General features: G+C 37.3%; 1 long non-coding RNA gene and 1 other non-coding gene across 2 annotated transcripts; one reads left to right on the top strand and one right to left on the bottom strand.

Annotated features, from left to right (window-relative positions):
- Positions 1-395: 395 nt before the first annotated feature.
- trnaq-uug (transfer RNA glutamine (anticodon UUG)) lies at positions 396-467 on the bottom strand. The gene has a single exon. It is a non-coding gene; the product is annotated as a tRNA-Gln (tRNA).
- A 6,323-nt stretch (positions 468-6,790) lies between these two features.
- Positions 6,791-11,593, top strand: LOC128510678 (uncharacterized). Its single transcript, XR_008356125.1, has 3 exons — positions 6,791-7,052; positions 9,075-9,130; positions 9,242-11,593. It is a non-coding gene; the product is annotated as an uncharacterized LOC128510678 (long non-coding RNA).
- The last annotated feature ends 8,881 nt before the right edge of the window (positions 11,594-20,474 follow it).

Below are 20,474 nucleotides of genomic sequence, written 5' to 3' on the forward strand. Positions count from 1 at the left end.
CTCGAGCCTGGCGATGAGAGGCCACAGTTCTAACCCCTATGGCAACCTGCTGCCCCTTTATAGGAAATACTTTTAAAGTAATTTGCTTTAATCCTAAACGAAGTAGGCGGCACAGTGGTTTAGTACTGTCGCCTTGCACCTCTATGGTTCAATTTGTGCCTCGTGTTCCTCGCCTTTATACCCTGAGCTCCCTTTGATATTGCCCAGACCCTTCACAACCCTACACAGGATAAGCATTATGGATAGACATTAAAAAGTTTGGAACATCATCTGAGTGATTAAAACAAAAATACCTTCTTATTGTAGCACTCGGGTTTATGTTTTTAACATCAGATTATCTTGTTTTATCCAGACATTATTTAATTGGATCTTGTTGTAATGATTAGAAAAGGACGAGGTCCCACCGAGATTTGAACTCGGATCGCTGGATTCAAAGTCCAGAGTGCTAACCATTACACCATGGGACCGCCTGAGCTACAGCGGGCATTTTAAGCTTATAAAGCTTGTCTTGCGGTTATGTTCTACGAATTGTGTAAAATAAATCAATTTCAAAGTAATTTTTTTTTATTTTGTGTATTATCCTATTTTAAGAGAAATTGTAAACACTTAAAATGGCCCACAAACGTAAGTTACACGAACGCCATTTTGGATCAGCGCATAACTGCACGGCTAGGGCTAAATTCCAAATCACCCCTAACGCCCTATACTACCTCCCTACAGCGGTAGTAAAATAGACTAGTTGTAGTGCACTGTACTACGATTTTGGATTTGCATTAAGCAAAGGAGCAAAACGTGCGCTGTTAGAGAGTATATAACACAGGAAATTATTTGACCTAAATCGTTTATTTATCGTTTTATACATATATACAAAAATCTGTATAAACACACCTCATTATTAACTATCAGTATTGTTAAACAAAGACGTATGTTTCGCTAACTACTTTTCCCAGTAGTCAAGCCTAAACCGCTACCTAGTGGACTTGTGAGTGCACTACTCATAGGGTTATATTATTCCAGGTGTAGTGAAGGTTTAAAGGGTGTTTGATAATATTTCGGATTTATCCCTGAGGTGCACACTTACAACTGAAGTAAACTGAAAGAGGTTTGAGTATTGCAGTCAACGTGGCAGATTTATGCAACACACACACACACACAGCCACACACTCAACGTTTACATTTTTAAATGGTGTTGCAATCCTGCACACTGAGAATTATTATTTTATACATAAAAAAAATTAAAAAGCCAGAGTCTTTGTGAAAGGTCTAAGAAAAAAAAGACACCTCTTATACAGTTTGGTAAAAAATTTAAGGAAAATTCCAACATACAAATATAAATCCATTTAATTTAAACAGCAAATTGCTCTAAAGGTCACTAGGTGACAATTGTTATAATAATTTGTCAACGTCTATACTGCTTTATCCTGTTTACAGGGTCGCGTGGGTCTGTAGCCTGTCCCAGGAGACTTGGGGCCCAAAACAGGGTACACCCTGGACGAGGTGGCAATCCATCGCAGGGCACACACACACACACACACACACACATCACTCATCTCACTCATTAACTATTCTGCTTCATTCTGTGTACAGAGTCGAAAGGCCTGGTGCAGATCCCAGGAGACAGAGGCCATGAGGCAGGGTAAAGTCTGGACAATCAATCACAAGGCACATACACACATACACACACACACACACACACACACACACACTTTTTGGTCAATTTTGGGAACACCAAATATTCTGAATAACCAAAACTAATCGGCACGTCTATGGTCTGTGGGAGGAAACTGGGGTACACAGAGGAAACCCTCCAAACACAGGGGCGAACATGCAAACAGACCCATATCATAACATTTTATGATTTTTGGAATGATTTCATCACTAGAATAGACAACAATATATTATAACATATCAACTAAAAAAAAAACTAGCATCTGAAGACTATCATTCAGATAAAATCGAAATATCAGAACAGAGCTTTTTATTAGCTTTTTCTTTGTAAAATACAGTTGTAAAAACAATTATTATTATTATTATTATTATTATTATTACTTATAGAAGAAGCCAAATAGAGAAATGAGAGAATTAAGACAAACTTACAACCTTGAAACAGATTTTTTTTTTCTGTCAAGTCAAAACTGTACAGCTTTTATGCCACTGATTATGAAATACCTGTAGGCAGTATGACTCACTAGGTGTTTCTCTGAGTCTGGTTTGTGTTTCGGGTCTATAATTAAATGGAAATTTTATTTTTCCATGCATGTAGGTAATAACTGCAAGTATCTGTCTTTTACTGACACTAGAATGAGTTGTACTCCAAGAAGCACAATATCCAGCCCAACATCCAGCACTACTTTCACCACCTGCTTATCGGACTATATTTCTTTCATCTCTATAACATTTTATTTTTTATAAAAGAACCATAGTCAGATTAGTACTTCCATATGAACCAGTAGCTAAATTATTTGATATCACACATGCCAAAGCTTTCCTAACACTCAATGAAATATGTTTTATATTACGTTTTATGTTAGGTTATGCTATGTTATGATATATTTTATGTTATGTTTCATGATTTGACATTACTATAACACATAATATATAACATTAAAGCACAACGTAACATGAAACATAAGTTTCTGTGTGTAAGAACTGATGTCAGTCACTCTTGTAGTAGTCTTATCTATCAAATCTGTATGATAATAAGCAAATACTGTATGTGTACACAGACATATAAGAATGCGACCTTCGAAATTCTGAAGCTTGTGGCCTGAAGAGTGGACAAAATTATGGTTTATTTTTAGAACTGATACATTTCTTTATGCAAAATGTACCCCAATGTGGGCAGCATGGTGATGTAGTGGTTAGCTCTGTCGCCTTGAGAGTGTGGGTTTGATTCCTGTTCGTAGCGTCTACATGTTTTCCTTGTGCTTTTGTGGGTTTCCTTCATGTACTCTTGTTTCCTCCCACAGTCCAAAGACACACAAAGTAGGCCAACTGACATTTCTGAATTGCCTGTAGTGTGTGTATGAGTGTTTGTACCCTGCCTTGTGGATAGGCTCAGGGCCACCAGTGACCGCATACAAGATAAGCGGCATGGGGAATGAGTGAGCATGAGAGTAAACCAATCTACTTTTTACCATCTACTTTACATAAATGTACATAATGAACAGATTTATCAAGCCCCTTTATAAATTGATCAAGGTGTGTGAAATTTTCTTAGTGATATTACATATGACACATTTTTCTGGTTTCCTTTTGTCTGCCATGGCACTGAAGATGAATGCCCTGTTTAAAACATACTGTATATATGATAACAATAATGAATGTGGTAGATTTTTGTTATTCTTGAAACAATGAACAATCAAAATCATGATGCAATTTCAGTGTTATTTCCTCCTGTTTCTGGACCTGAAATAATCTCGTATTTTTTAACATATCTTAAAAACAAAATGGCATTTACAGTATTATCATGCATTAGAGGTCCAGTGCCTCACTGTTTCAAGATTATTTTTTATTAATTTTCTTGTTAAAAAATTGCCTTCCATGCACACTGAAATAAATCCTTGCAATATATTTTTTTAATTAAAGGTTAACACAGAATAGTGAGTGTGAATAGAATATTGTGTTTGTATTTGTGATTGCAATTCACTACAAATCCAGCAGAGCTCTCCAAAACATGTAAAAAAAAAAATCACATAAATGTTTCGTGTGCATTTTGATTAAATGTGTTATTATATGTACTGTATGCCTTATTTTGTATGCATTTATTTGCACTATTTTAAAAAGAATAAATCCATCCCTGTATACTTTGTGGTGTTTATTTATTCCTTTAGCTTCAGTTAGTGTTTTATTGTGGCCTGGATCTGGATGGCAGAAAAGCCTATCCCAGGAACAGCATCTGTAAGGCTGGAATAGGGCCTGGAAAGGACACCAGTGATTCACATGGCTTCACATAGACATTCACACACTTGAGGGTGATTTAGAGCCCCAAATCCAGCAACTGGCATGTTTTGTAGGAGGTGAATGGAAACTTGAAAGAAAACCCAGAAAAAAAAAACACAGGAAGAAACGTAAAACTCCAAAAAGACAGCAGCCGTAAGGAGACATCAACTTCAACAGCCAACATCTTGTAATAATTTTAGTGCCTTTTCTGTTTTTTGTTCCTAGTCATGAAAGGATGCCATGTTTTTGCATTTATGCGATATTTTCCTTTCAATTGCAATTCCCTTCACAGGCAGCAGAGGGCAAAATAAACAACAAAACAGCTCCTTTAATCCCAAACATGCCCACTGAAAGTGCGCTATCAAACATTAACGCTCAATGAACCCATTCTTTTTGAGGATTCATTTCAGCCAGACCTTTTCTCTGGCATTTAATTCTGCCAGGAACATTTGTCTAAGTGTAATATCTCTAGAACGACCTTCCCAAAAAACCTACTCTCACAAAACAACCTGCTGGTATTCGTCTATATGTAGGGAACAAATTTGAACCGGCTGATAACAGTGTGAAATATTACTGCTAGTCATGTCTATTTGAATCCAAAGCACTTCTTTTTACACTTAAAGCACACAAGTCTTTGGTCTAAAAATCACCCCCATCAGTAGGCTGTAGGCAAACAAATAAATTAGCCTGGCTGGCAGTTTGGTACAGTGTGCCGACTGTCTGCCCAGAATCCCAGCACTGTCCGAGTGAACGCAGTGCAAACAGAAAAGCTTTGCCGGTTCCAGTGTGGCTTCAGTTCTGGCAAGTCCGACATTTCCAACATATTCCAGCCTCATGCACCATAGTGTCCAGTTTAACTTAGCAATTTTCCACTCTGTCAATTAGGGTCACTTCACATGCCATAGCATGCCACCCAAGCATCATCCATGTGTCTCTATAAAATTATATATAAAACACAACAGGCCACAATTTCTGTAAATAACGCTAAGTTTAGATAATCCAAAATGTGCTTTTAACTGTTTAGAAATGTAGTCGATATCGCTTTCACATAAAATGTCCACGATAAAGTCTTACGGCCTTTAGCTATCATAGCTAACATTTTCCTTACTGTGAAATAGAATCCAATATCAATTTCTAATATCAGACTAAACTCTGATAAAAGTGAGTGATACAACAGGTTTCCACCACACAGGTAATTTCTTATAACCCGTTATTTGTTTATAGGTTCTGTTTTACAAGTACCACAGATCCAAAAGTTCCAGGGTTAACATCAGAACTGATCCATCTCCTCATACCTGGATGAAATCATTAAAAAAATCCAGGGGGTAGAACTGGACCTGATTCATCTCCAAAAGTCCAGAGGTGGAGTCAAACCTAATCTATTTTATCCTACCTGGATGAAGTTAATCCAAAACTTGGGTGGGTGCAATCAGACCTGATCCACCTCCTCCTACCTATATGGAGTCACTTAAAAATTCCGGGGGAAGGCTTCAGACCTGATCCATCTCCTCATACCTGGATGAAATCATTCCAAAGGTCCAGGGGGCGGAGTCAAACCTTCCTCTCACCTATACAGAGTCACTTGAAAAATCCAGAGGGTGATCCAAAAGTCCAGGTGATGGAGTTGGACCAGATCCCACTCCTCCTACCTGGACAGAGTCAATTAAAAAAAAAAAAAACCAAGGGGGGAGGACTCAGATCTGATTCAGCTTCTCTTACCTGGATGGAATAAATCTAAAAATTCAAGTGATGGAGTTGGACCTGGTCCAGCACCTCCTCCTTTGAGGGGTGTGATCCAAAAGACCAAGGGGTGTGGAGAAAATTCAGTAAGTTTCAGTCTGAAGAAGTGTGTTATTAAGTGTGTTTTTCCATGTTGGAGAGTGCCTAGTGGATAAGGGTTATGGTTAGGGTAAGGGCTAGGGTTACAGACGGAGTTGGATTAGGTCCAGCCCCACCCCTTGGATTTTTGTTGCTGCTAAATATCTGCCTAAAATATTTTCCCCTTCATGAATCCCTCATACTCTCCGTCTCCCAGCTGAAGTAAAAGGAGCACACTCTTCGTTAGTTATCTGGAAAAAAACTACCTTTGACAAACATTACAGCAGCTCTAGATTTCTGGTAACGTAAAATGTTTGTTGATTGCAAAATTTTATCACAGTTCACATGCAAGCTTTGTATATTACCCAAATACCATACATGTAAAGGTGCAGTCGTTTGCATCAAATGCAAAAATTACCCCACACATATTTCAGTTTGGCTTGATTTACTGTTTTCTATTGGTTGATATAATGCATGAGCCTGGGCCCAAGCCAAGCCGTTCAGCGCTACCTCTTTTCCTTCGAAAAGAAGCTGATGAAGAGGTCCTCTACCCAATTATTGTGTACTTTAGCGGAGTCTGTAGGTATAAGGGGAAGGAAGACGTTGTCACTTGTCTTTGTTTTTCATTACCATAACATAGGGTGTTAAAAAGTCACAAACAACTCCTTTAAAAAGCTTCTGAGAGAATCATATAGTCTGCTTTATTCATCAATAGCGGCTGTGAATACCGCACTGTTTACAAGCCACACTAACAATCAGACAGTTATAATTTACAAAATGAAGAAATGGCATGGAACATAAAGATAACATTGAGACGAATGAGGGTTACAGAGAGGACAATCTGACTGTCATCCACCTCTTACATAAGAGACAGACAGACACAAAAACAGAGGGAGAGAGCGAGAGAGAGAGAGGCGCACAATGTCCAGTTCGAAGTGGAGCCGATTCAGGATAGGCCAGTGTGACATAAATAGCGTGGCACGGACAAACGTCTGCTCTTCAGGATGTGAGACTGAGAGAAGCTGCCAAAGACATAGCGTTCATCACCAAATCTTTCTTAAAAATAACCTGGACCCATATTGCATCATTGATCCTCACGTTTCACAGAGATTTAAAGAAACCTGGATAGAAAACGAAAGACAGGGTGTGGTACATCGTGTCATTCAGTCTCTTCATGGGATGTTTTCTAGGGCACTGAGCTGAGAAATGGTGTAATTTTCTAAGTATAGTCCTGGCAGAAGGCACTGATTCTCCAGCCTGCCAGCTTGAAACTTGGCTAGTGTTTCATAATGGTAAGTTATAATAAGGACAATAAAATTCCACACCTCATGTGATCATGTTTATTATGATGCTGTACTGATGTGTCGCACAGAAATATCCTGTTGTCTAACATTTTGCTTATTGCTAGAAAAAAATCAGAAATTCTCAAATGTTGCTTAAACCGTCCCGGGACTGTTCGAGTCAACCCGGAACATGTGATGTTATTTCTCGTGAATGAGGACATACTGAGAAAACTAGCCCTAGTGATACGTATAATTTAAAAGTAACCCAGAACTGAAGAATGTTTTTTAAATATCTAACGCTGCTAGATTCCATTAATGGTTGAGGGTGAATAAAAAATTATCCGGTTATATTAAAACTTCTGTTGCTCTGATCAGAGCTTTCCGTTCAAGATTATTGTTCCCCTGTCAATGTTGTGCAGTGTGCATGTGTTACATCAGTTCATTTGTAACTGCGCTGCGAGCAAAAAAAATGGATGCCTTACTTGTGATTCGCATGAAAGAAGAGCAGCATGCAGGTATTCCTTTTTTCCTGGTCTGAGGATGAACCTGGTGCGGAAACAACTCACAGAAGAGCATAAACAGTGTTTGATTATAAATGAACAAAATTTGGAACAATACTTTAAATTTTTTTTAAAAGAATTATTACTGGTGATGAGACATGGATGCATCACTACAAGCCTGAGAGTAAACAGCGAGGAAAAATTGATGCTTACAGTTTTCTGGAATTCTCAAGGGCCAGTATTGGAACATTATCAGGAAAAAGGTTCAACAATCAACAGTGCTTGTTACAGTGAGACACTTATTGAAGAGCTGAAGCCTAAACTTCAGATTAAACACAGAGGACCGCTATCCGAGTGCATCGTGATCTCGCATGACGATGCACATCTGCACACCTCTGCCCCACACTGTCAACATTCTGCCAACATTAAGACGGTCCTCTGTGTTGAATTGTGGTTGTGGTTTTGAGGTGTTAAGGAATTCTCTGGCAAGTCCTAATCTCGCTCCATCTAACTTACACATGGTTGGTCCCCTGAAAGCAGACGTACAAGGAAGACGATTCACTTCTGATGAAGAAGTGAAGACAGCAGTGCATTTGTGGCTCACAGCTCAGCCCAAAACATTTTTAATGATGGAATACGAAAGACAGATGGACAAAGTCCATCGAGAAGCAAGGTGATTATATTTGAAAATTCTACAGCCACATTGTGGATCATTTTAACTCACCTTTGTAGACGTTAAACTAGCTAACAAGCCAATTTAATAATCTTAAATTATCTAGCTAGCTAATATGCAAACCTGGAGTTGTTGTGGTATGACTGGAGATTTTTGTCTGTTGGTAGATACAGTACAGTATGTTGTGTATAAAAAGCAAATGAAGAGTTTTATGTTTGTGTACACGGTTTGCAGTCACACAAAATATGCGCAACAGCTTCTGCACAACATGGTGATTATTAGAAAACATTAGCTAAGCTACAAAACCTAGCTAGCTAACTTAAATAATGTTTTGTTTTGATTTGTCATAAGTAAACAATAAAATAAGAACATTAAGAAATAAGAATAAGAATATACCTGACCAAATCAGGTTAGATAAATATTTAATAAGCTAATTTAGTAGCAGTTAGCTTGCAAACCAAATATTCAGACATTTTTTAAATACTGAAAGGATAAAAATAATTTAAACAGAGTAGTAAAATTAGATTGAATAAAATTGATTAAACACAATTTGTGTACTGTTCTATATGAGCTGATATGAGTGCTTGCTAAATTTAATTAGGTTTGTGATTAGCATGTTGGTAATTATGTTGTATAGCCTATATGTTGTGAGGGTTGGCTAAGTACGCAATAAAACAATGATAGGTGTGCGACATGTAGCATTACACTAAAGCTTATTATTTTTCTATAGCACAAACCAATGTGTTTTATTCCTTCTACACAAGACCAGTTTGCCAATTGCAATTTGCATTTACTATAGTTTGACATTTTGAGCTTTTTTTTTTTTTTTATCTCCGTTTATGGTTACATTTCATGGAGACTGAAAAACAGATGGTCCTGTTAGCGATAAGCCAGAAAGTGATGGAACAGGGAAGGTAAAAAAAAAAATAGTATGCTGGAATATGTTTTACAATTTACTGAATTCTTCAATAAAAGCTATCTGTTCTTATAGAATTGAATAAATTATGTCTTTTGACTTGTTCCAGCTTTCCGGAAAGCCAGGTTCAAAGGATCAGAAGTATTACAAGCACCCCTGCAGCAGTCAAGGGTTTGAGGGTCCAACAGCGGCGGCTTGGCAGCGACTGGAATTTGAAATTTCAACCCTCAAATCAATAAGCCCAAAACCTCAACTGCTGAGCCATCCCTGCACATGCAGCTAAAATTAAACAAAAGTAATGACTTGTGTCCACTTTGTGTGCTTCTGTCCCAGCCTGACCTCAGCCTTAGCGAGGAAAGCATTCAGCAGAGCCCACGTCACCGACAACCCGGTAGTGGTATGCGCAAAAATGCGCTCACCTTCCAGACACAGGCGCATAGTGATCGCAGGGAAGAATTAGCTGGGGTAATTTAGGCCAGAGAGTGTGTCCCATGCTTTATTAACGGCACTGACCTTTCGTATCTGTGTCCATGAACCTGCGGCTGACTTGGCCACGTACCAAACGAAGCAGCACGCTCAGGGCACGCTACATTTATAGAAATCGCACCATGATAGCTCTGCTAAGTGCTGGAATCTGACTACAGGAGTTTGTTTAAAGCTTTAATGCTTGCTGAGATCTCAGCTGTCAACGAAACCATCAAGCAAATCCCACGAAATAGTATCTTCATTGTATTGTCCTTTATGAATCATTGTCCTTTTAAACGCATCACTTGATCAAAGTTGCTCTCGTGCGTCTCATGTAATCTAGTTCTTAGCAGAGAATGTAGACCAAGGGATTTTCCTTTGGAAATCCCATTTTGAAGAACACTTCGTGCCTGCAAGAAGCACTTGTCTTCATATCTACTAACAATCGTAGTGCAAAGATGCTTGAAAGGTTGGTGATCCGGGAATAGTATGTTTTTTAGTTTCGTAGGCTTAAAGGAGCTTAAAGGATGTTACTTCAAAGAATTGTTTTATAGCTGTCCAAGATGTTACCGCTGAAGTCTTAGATTATTGTTCCTGCCTACCAGGATTTGCAGTTTCCTGATGTTTTATCTCATCCACCTTAAGGATGCACATGGTACGGGATGCTTTTCTGCTCACCGTGTTTGTATAGACTGGTAAAGCCTTCCATCTCTCTTCTAGTCTCCTTTGAGCTCTCATAGCAACAAAGCATTTTTGACTGCAGAACTGGGTGTTTTGTTTCCTCCATTTCTTAGACACGCCATTCCTTATGCATGCAAATCTTAAATATCTCAACCAGCACATCTTGCACCAATAACCACAGTCACTGAGATGGCATTCCTTACGCATTCTGATGATGTTTGACATGGCATTACAACCCTAATGACATCCTCATCTCACTACACACACTCGGATGGCATCCCTTCCTTCCACACATCATCATGAGAGACCAGATGAAAAGCTTCCAGCCAGACATGACTTTTAATAAACCAATAGCATTTCATGCAGATTTCACCAAAGTCTCAGAATTATTTAGTCGGTGAACTAGGAACAAAGCTAGATGTAAGGCATAACGTAAAACGAATGCAGATCTAATTGCAAGACATTACAACATACTCTATATATAAGAGGTAGATAAAAATTTGAGGCCTGCTTGTAATTTTTCAGCTTACTACCTGTGGTCATTTTATTTTATAGCAGAATCTGTGTAGGTATGCTTTTGTAAAAGCTCTAATAACCAGACTATGCACATAATCAGCCAAATTCCTTCTTTTTCATGGAGCTTGCAGAAAGATTTGGCTAGCGATCTGGTTACGATCCGTCCCCTGAAAAGTATTCACAATGTTTCGGACGCACAAAATTATACGTTCATGTTCTGGCTGCATGGTTCGAATTTTCATTTATCATTAGGTTAAAGCTGACTTGCAGAGGGGAAAAACGGCAGCTCTTATACTGCACAGTCATGGATTTGCGTACACTCTCCCTTCCTGTCCCTCACACACTCTTTCCCTTCCGTCTCCTCCTCTGTCACTCCGTCTCTCTCCTGCCTTTTCCCAACCCAACATTCCAGCTCAAATGCTTGCACCTTGACCCCTTTGCGCACTATTTGTGAGGAGTGCTTCTGGCCGACGTGCTGTCTTTGCTTATCGTTACCATGAGGCCCGTGCAGGGTGTGTGTGTGTGTGTGTGTATGTGCATGAGTGAATGAGAGAGAGAGAGAGAGAGAGAGAGAAACATGGCCATTTTGTTAGTGACGTTATGAAACACACAGCATTGATCAGGAGCTGCAGAGTGATGAGACCCCATCCCGTGCCTTCCCTCCCTCCTCACTTTGTTCATGGTTCCCTCCTTCCTTCATTCCTTCGTTCTCTTTGCCCTCATTTTCTCTTTCTTTGTCTGGCTGTTGCGTTTTGTTTTTCTCCATGTCCTGTTCACCCATCTGTCATGACATCATTTTCTTCCTACTTTTTTTTTTTTTTTCATAGTTCTCAGAGTCACTGAAGTAAGATGACATTTTTAAGGTGTGGTCATAAATGTATAACAAAAGAACCAATGCTTTATACAATAATAAACTTCAATCTTAGAAAAATGCCTGACATGAGTATGTCAATAGAGTCATCATTTCACAAAAAAAGGGGAAAAGCCTTGTTTATTTAATGAACTGCTGCAAATTGCACAGCTCACAGTTATAACGTTAAAATCCTCAGACAATAACGTCATGACTCATTATTGTAATTAGTTTGAGGCTGCGAAATATTAACCTTTGGTCTTGGTATACAAATGCGTGGCTATGCCTTATTAATAAAAAGCCACTATGTCACTTTAGAGGCTCCGTAGCTCCCTAATCTAATCATGTGCACTAATTATACACTAATAACGCCTGTTTTGTTTCAGTCTCCAATCACCTTTGAGCTATTCCTTTACGCATTGTTAAGGAAATAACCTGAATATGAAGGCTTCTCCCAGATTCAAAAAATAATATGTTAAAAATAGATGAATTTTTCATTCATTCATCCTCTTTACCGCTTATCCTGATACTGTAAGAAGGAGACTTTGGTCATGAGCCGGGATACACCCTGGATAGGGTACCAGTCCATTGCACAAAATCCAATGCACACAAACTACAGGCAATTTTTTAAATGCCAGTTAGACTAACCAGCATGTCTTTGGATTGTGGGAAGAAATTGGAGTACCCAGAGGAAACCCACCAAGCACAAGAAGAACATGCAAACTCCACGCACAAAACCTGGACCCTGGAGGTGCAAGGCAACTGTGCTAATCACTACGCCACTCTGTAGCTCCAAATAGATAAAGACGACCAAGAAAATATAATGATTATATAATGAAGTTTCCCATGAGATGCGTTTTGGCTTACCATGGTTGTAATGAATGATTATTTCCCACTCTTACTTAGTATCATGGCTGTCCAGTCTTCTTTCCACTGTTCTGGTGTTCGTTCTGTACATCAGTTAAAGCTCTTGTCCTGTATACACAGTATGAAGCCTGACACACAAACAAAGACAATGCTTAGGGCGCATTTACTGCTTTCATTCATTCATAGAAACTGTCTGGTCATGGTTGTGGTGTTTTAAATTATTTTGTTTCAATTTTCAAAACACAGAACCAATTAAATTTGTTAGAAAATATCACTGGTACTTAGTACGATATTAATTGAAGGAGCTTGTGTTTTTTCTTTTTAATGTCACACCGATGTTAAGTTTAATACTGACAGTTGGAGAGTAAAACAGACATTAAAACATGTTTTTTAATCATCGGTTTGTAATCGTGCACACAGCATGGTCAGATCATCTCATCACCTCCCACTCTCCTTTCTTTCCCTCCTCTATCTCGCACTCGCTTCCATCCTCCAATCCATCTTTCAATAATTTATTATTTTAAAATCCCTTTAAAATCTTTTATACAGCTTTTTTTTTGCTGGTAATTGCATAAAAACCATGTTTTTTTTTTAACCTCCCCTTGTGGGTACGTCCTTCAAAAGGCCTGTATCCCACATCCGTGAGAAGTGTGTTGTATTCGCAATATTTTTCTACAAGTGGATTTCCAGATGAACTCTAAAAAAAATACAAACATCCCAGGAATGTACATCTGAGAATAACCCTATTATGAGAGTTTTTTTTTTTTTTTTGGATTTGCCCACACTCAAGTGAATAGCTTATAGAAACTATAGTGTTTTTATACTAAGTTTAAGTTTTTTTTTCTTTCTTTTTTTTATGTCTCGGATTGGATAAATTTTTTATATAAACTTATAAACTATTTATTATTATTTGCAATACATTTATCTATTTATTTTGATGTCTTTAGAAAAAAAAAAAAAATGAAAAATTCATTATTTTCTTGTAATAAAACTTTTATTGTATTAGGTTCTAATGACATTTCTTAATAATGTACTGCATGTTCAGATATTAATATTAATAATGCTGTGGGTGAACTAACTAGGGGTAACGTCTTAAAAATGTAAAAAAAAAAAAAAAGTTAATCCTTGCTGAAGTGTTGCTTATGACAACAATTCATCAACATTTTGGATCCATAATTTACAAGCTAAGTACTGAAAAAAAACTACAAAATCAAAAGCATTTCTGCTTGTTAAAGAGAAATGAAATTTTATTATCATATGTGTTTTACGTTTATGTTGGGAATCTACTCAACACCGTTTCCTGAAACCTTTTTGTCTGTGGGTTATTCGTTACATTTAAGTTCAACATTAACCCTGTTAGTGGAGCACATTAACCCTGAACAAAACATTTGCAATATTCAAGATAAACAAATTTTCTCAAGATCACAAGAAGACAGAAAGTTCTTACTTTTTTCTTTTTATTGCTATTATTAATTTAGCTAATTGCTTCACTTTGAACGTACAACCTTGTTCCACAAATTATAGAAATGACTTTTATGCGAATGATTCAAATGTCCTTAATGTCTGCCTGCCATTATTCTAGATGCTAATTAAACATAATTTCATCTAATTATTAAGTCTATGCTAAACAACTCATTCAAGCTGTTACTCATTTAGGAGCAAAAATGCAGAAACAGTGTTGAGATGGGTTAACAAGGATTAATGAATGTGTTATTACATTTATAGTTTAAAAAAATAAAGTGTATTAGCTTTATATTGTATATTATTGCTTCTTCTTTAAGAAGCTTATAAATTCTTTCATTAGCCTACTTTTCTGCACATTAGATTATATCTGGGTTCTGGCAGTCCCATTTATCAGATTTGTAGCACTCAGCTCTTTCCAATTAAACTGGAGTCTTTTGTTGTACAGGTCGATGTCACCTAAGTGGAACCTCCTTTCTTTTCTATTTTTTAACTTAAAATTAAATTTACTCTCTAAATTCCTTACACGGAAAATGTTACAATCAACTCAACCGACCCTTAAGGCATTGTAATAATCAAAGCATTCAAAAGCATGCAACCCTCTTTCAAAAGCTCTTAACCTTTGTTATATGTTTTTTTTAAATAATTTTCCCCCGCAGTAATACAAAGATACACAACTCATTTTCGTGTGTCATTTGAGTTCAGCCCGTGTTTTTATTACAATATTTTGTTTTCTCCTTTTCTTCAGGAAACCTGTATGTGGTTTGACCTTTCCTCCCTGTATTCTCGCTTCTACACTGATTCCACCTCATCCGTTGTCATAGTGACAGCTTCCTATTTATATGTGGTTGAATTCGTGAAGGCGGTGGCCTCCGCTGCTCTCTTGGGCTGCACTCTGTGCCCTCTGTGTGACTTTTCTTGCGGTATCTTCGGTCAATGTTTATGGCCCAACTACTCAAAGATGTAATTGTTATGATATACGTGTGGTGGCCTGGGAAAACCATTCACGTGGTCATTTTGTATGGTATATCTTCTAAAGATGACAAGCTGGAGTTTTGAGTTCTAACAGCCTGGAAAAAAATGGGAAAAAAGAAAATATTGCATTTTAATATTTAATTCAAATTCTACTCAAAGAAGTCCTACTTTTAGATTTATAATGTAGTGAACTTATAAAAAAAGCAAAAAAAAGTGTAGAATTTTAAAGAATTATACATTATACAAGTGGCAATGTGGCTCAGTGGTTAGGAAAGTTGTCCCATACCTCCAGGGTCAGGGTTCAAATCTCACCTCCTGTCTGTTAGCATGGAGCTTGCATGTTCTCTCCGTGCTTGGTGTGTACTATTCAGGGTGCCTTAAGTTCCGTGTTATAGGAACCAGGACAACACAGGATGAGTGATAGATAGATGAACAGAGAGAGGGGGCGGGGGTGATGTTAATCCTAAAGAGATATTGTTATGTTACAGCAGCCAGTTCACTAATTATGTAACATACAAGCAACAAAACAAAACAAAAAAAAAATCATAAAAAAATGTGCAATATAATTTAACAATATTATCTGAAATATTTTGTAGTATAGTTTGGTTGTTGCATTCGACTTTTGTCTATCCTATGTCTAGTTTGTGTATTTTTTAATTATTTATTTATTTTTCAGTTCATTGTGTGTATTTTTTAATATCTGATCTTATAAATGTTGCAAAAAATAATAATAAACAGTTTTTTTTATGCATGTGTACATGATGATTTTATGTACAGATGGGAATTAAGTAAGGAGCACCAGAAATTTAAAATATTAACAAAAGAGAGAAAGAAAAGGCATGATCAGATCAGTGCACATGGTGTTATTTGCAAATTTATGTTGTGTCAGAAATATTATTTAATTTGACAATATCGGAGTATCCCTTAAAGCCCAGAGCATTTTAGCCATTTTTTGCATTACTATGTTAAAATAAACAAAAATGGGGCTCAGGATTGTGCAGTAGAGAGTGACATGTCCTTTTTGTCATCACAACATAGGCGATAAGGAATTTTTATTTCATTTTAACCAACAATACGAGCATGACTAAGAAAAAAATGCAAAAAAAAGGGTAACTTATGCAAAGAAATAGCACAGATATACAGGATCATGTGATCTGTTTTCAGTTGTTTCTGTAACCAAAAAAGAATAATATGCACGTTTTGCTCTACATTTGTTCTACATTTTTGCGACGGCATTGACATATTTGTGGAGCAGTAAGATTGACATGTTTTAAAAGTAACTACATGGTTCTACATGACAAATCAGAAAAACCTCTTGAGTTTTATTAATGAAATGTAATTGGAATTCAGCAGTCTGTTTCATGTTAACACAATTCTGGAAGACAGAAGTTTCATTTTTTTTTTATCCTTATCCTTTTTTTTGTTTTGTTTTGTAGAATGAACTTTGTTTGAGATTGTTTACACTTATTCTGTAGATTTTACTTTGTAGTTTTAACATTTTATTCTATACGGTAAATAATTGTAACTCCATGGGTGTTTTAGTTTTATCTCCTGAAAAGTATTGAAACATCAACTCCTAGCAAAGAGCTTTACGTAACTCCACTCCAGAGTGTATTCGAAGGTCGCACATTTATACGCTCAAACATAGTTGAAATAAACTCACAAAGAGGCCAGAACTTGCTGTGTATAAAAGAAAAATACTGCAAGGTCTCACTTTATTAGCATCGTCCACATCATTCTCTATCTGATTTTAAACCACTTGATGTAATAGAAACTCCATATTCATAAAGTATATTCACTCTTCCACTGGTGAAAGCAAAAGCAAAAAAAAAAAAAAAAAATCACTGATTAATGTACTTACTTCTTTTCTCATATACATATTCCTTAAATTTTTTTATTGTGTCATTTCAAAGTTTTCTAAGCTTTGTCTAATATCATCTGTATATAGTGTGTAAATGTTGTTCTCTGTATTTATGATGATGTGATGGTGCAGGAGCATCACCGGCATTTTGACAGCTTGGGCATCATTGCAATTAATTAAGATTATGTCCATTTTGTCCAAATCAGATATAGCTCGCAAGGTTTGGATCACTGTTTTGTGTTTTTTTTTTTTTAAATGAAAATCATATATATATATATATATATATATATATATATATATATATATATATATGTTGTTTGAACTTTTCTTTAAAACCAGTACTCTACCGGACTTTTGGACCTAACTGGAGTGTCCACTTGTCTGATTTGTGTGAAGTGGGCATACTCCAACCAGTAGGCAACAGCTCAACGAACTGGATTACCAATAAACAGAAAAGTATACCTGCTTCCCTGAAGTAGTCCTGAGACATCAGTACTACTCACGTCAAATGTTAACGCAAGTTGGCCTTGCTTCCCACAAAGCCCAGCATTGTCAAGCTTCTGTAGCAGCAGAACTCAAAGCATGGATGGTGAAAAGCAAGAAGGTCACACTATTCCTGCCTTCAGTTTTCCATTCAATCTTATTCACCCTGACTCAACCTCATTGATTTTACTTTGATAAAAAGTACCAAATTGGAAGCATGCGCTGCAATGCGATGAATAGCAAAGAATAAGCATGTTACGTCAAAGAAGGAGATGGGTATTTAAAAGGATCTCTATTTGTTAATGAAAATCGGCTGAATTGACACTTCCTGATTGCCAGAACAAAAAGAGCGGTGCAGAAGCTTTACCGAGACAAACCGCACCAATGTAAACCATCTGGGCGTTGTTTTAGCCATGGGAATTGGTTGAGCATGTTGTGGTTGATTTGTCTACACTTTCTGTTCAAGGCAGAACTTCTGATGAATTTTACCAACAGTAGAGCTTGGGTTTACAGATCCTGTTTTGTTACGGATAGTTGATGAAATATACAACCAATGGGTGGGTGGGAGTGATGCCAAGGCATAACCACAGGTCATAGCAGAATCTAGAATTACACAAAATAAAGTCCTATTACATCTGGATTAAACAAATAGGATGCAAACTGGTGCTGCCTTATACACTGGGGTAATCAAATATTTATTCAGCCACCAATTGTGCAAGTTCTCTCACTTAAAAAGATGAAGAGGCCTGTAATTCTCATCATAGGTATACTTCAACTATAAAAGACAAAATAAGAAAAAAAAATCCAGAAAATCATATTGTAGTATTTTTAAAAGAATTTTTTTTTGCAAATTATGGTGGAAAATAAGTATTTGGTCAATAACCAAATTTAATTTCAATACTTTTTTTTGTTATATACCCTTTGTTGGCAATGGCAGAGGTCAAACATTTTTTGTAAGTCATCACAAGGTTTTCACACACTGTTGCTGGTATTTTGGCCCATTCCTGTTGATGTTTTGGGGCTGTCGCTGGGCAACACAGACTTTCAACTCCCTCCAAAGATTTTCTACAGGATTTAGAGATCTGGAGACTGGCTAGGCCACTCCAGGACCTTGAAATTCTTCTTACGAAGCCACTCCTTCGTTCCCTGGGCGGTGTGTTTGGGATCATTGTCATGCTGAAAGACCCAGCCACGTTTCATCTTCAATGCCCTTGCTGATGGAAGGAGGTTTTCACTCAAATTCTCATGATATATGGCCCCATTCATTCTTTCTTTTACATGGATCAATCGTCCTGGTCTCTTTGCAGAAAAACAGCCCCAAAGCATGATGTTTCCACCCCCATGCTTCACAGTAGGTATAGTGTCCTTGGATGCAACTCAGCATTCTTTCTCCTCCAAACACGTGCTATTTTGGTTTCATCTGACCATATGACATTCTCCAAATCCTCTTCTGGATCATCCAGATGCTCTCTAGCAAACTTCAGACGGCCCTGGACATGTACTGGCTTAAGCAGGGGGACACGCCTGGAAATGCGGGATTTGAGTCCCTGGTGGCGCAGTGTGCAACTGATGATAGCCTTTGTTACTATGGTACCAGCTCTCTCCATGGGGTGAGATCTGGCCTGAAGCCTCAGATCGAGGGAGATTATCAGTGGTCTTATCTGTCTTCCATTTTCTCATAATTACTCCCACAGTTGATTTCTTTACACCAAGCTGCTTACCTATTGCAGATTTAGTCTTCCCAGCCTTGTGCAGGTCTACAATTTTGTTTCTGGTGTTCTTTGACAGCTCTTTGGTCTTGGCCATAGTGGAGTTTGGAGTGTGATTGTTTGAGGTTGTGGACAGGTGTCTTTTATACTAATAACAAATACCATTAATACAGGTAATGAGTGGAGGACAGAGGAGCCTCTTAAAGAAAAAGTTACAGGTCTGTGAAAGCCAGAAATCTTGCTTGTTTTTCACCATAATTTGCAAATAATTTTTTTTTAAATCTCACAATGTGATTTTCTGGATTCTTTTTTTTATTTTGTCTCTCAAAGTTGAGGTATACCTATGATAAATTAGGTTGTCGGTTCTAACTTGAGCTCAGGACCCTGTCTGTGGAGTTCTTGATGTTCTTCATTCATTTAACCTCCTAGAGCACACCGTTGAATTGACACTTGAGTTGGCACTTGCAGTGGTGTTCCCAGATTGGTGTCCTAAGCTGTCTTTGTACCCTCAGATCAATGGATTTTCAACATTCCCAAGAAAAAACACAATCCTTATGGAGACAGTGAATATGGCAGCCAATCAGTTCTTTAAGGAGTTGGTGCAAGACCAGAATCTGGAACATTGGTTTGGTGCCCCAAATATTTTGATATTTAAACCAGGATGGGGCGTGTTTTTTTTTTTTTTTTACTTTCTTTTTGTTTCATATAAGTGGTTAATGAACGCTATTACTATGCAACTTTAAACAGTTATGAAAATGTAGAAATTGCAGCAATGTATGCATGATGAGTAAATTCTGGGTCTGACAGTCAACCTCAGCTACATCATTCTCAACTTCTTGCGTAGTTTTTTTTCCCTCACAAATTAAATTTAATGATCTTAGTAGCTTGCATTTTCCAAATCCTGATTGAAACCATAATTTGAAACTTTCTTATTCCTACATGATTCTCTATTGGGTTAGAACGACATGTATTCATTATGCATAACGAATTCCTATTCAGTTACCTTCCTAGCAAACAAGAAGCCATGGAGAGAGGAAATGAGCGATAAAACAATGTCTGAAACAATTACAAGACTTGGGATGATGCCACGTTTATCGACACCACTTAAACTCGAATTGATTTTCAGTGACAGTACAGCACTTTGTGAGAATGCATGTTTAAAACTGAAGAACTTTCACAAACTGCTGACTCAGCATAACTTTTTGGCACAAGAACCATTTAATCCAACAGGAAAGTGTGTTGGAGAAAGACTACCAGGAAATGCAGGGGTAAGTGGAAAGAATTTGTACTAAAGAGCAATGGTGGACAAGCAGAGATATAAATTTTAAACCATTGATTTTTTTTAAAGGATGTTAAGAACCCTAAAGGTTATCGTGTGTGTGTGTGTGTGTGTGTGTGTGTGTGTGTGTGTGTTCTAAATTAATAAAACTAAATAAATTGACCAACGTACCAGTTCTGTTGCATACTTGAAATA

The sequence above is a fragment of the Clarias gariepinus genome, chromosome 22, assembly GCF_024256425.1.
Source record: "Clarias gariepinus isolate MV-2021 ecotype Netherlands chromosome 22, CGAR_prim_01v2, whole genome shotgun sequence".
NCBI lineage: Eukaryota > Metazoa > Chordata > Actinopteri > Siluriformes > Clariidae > Clarias > Clarias gariepinus.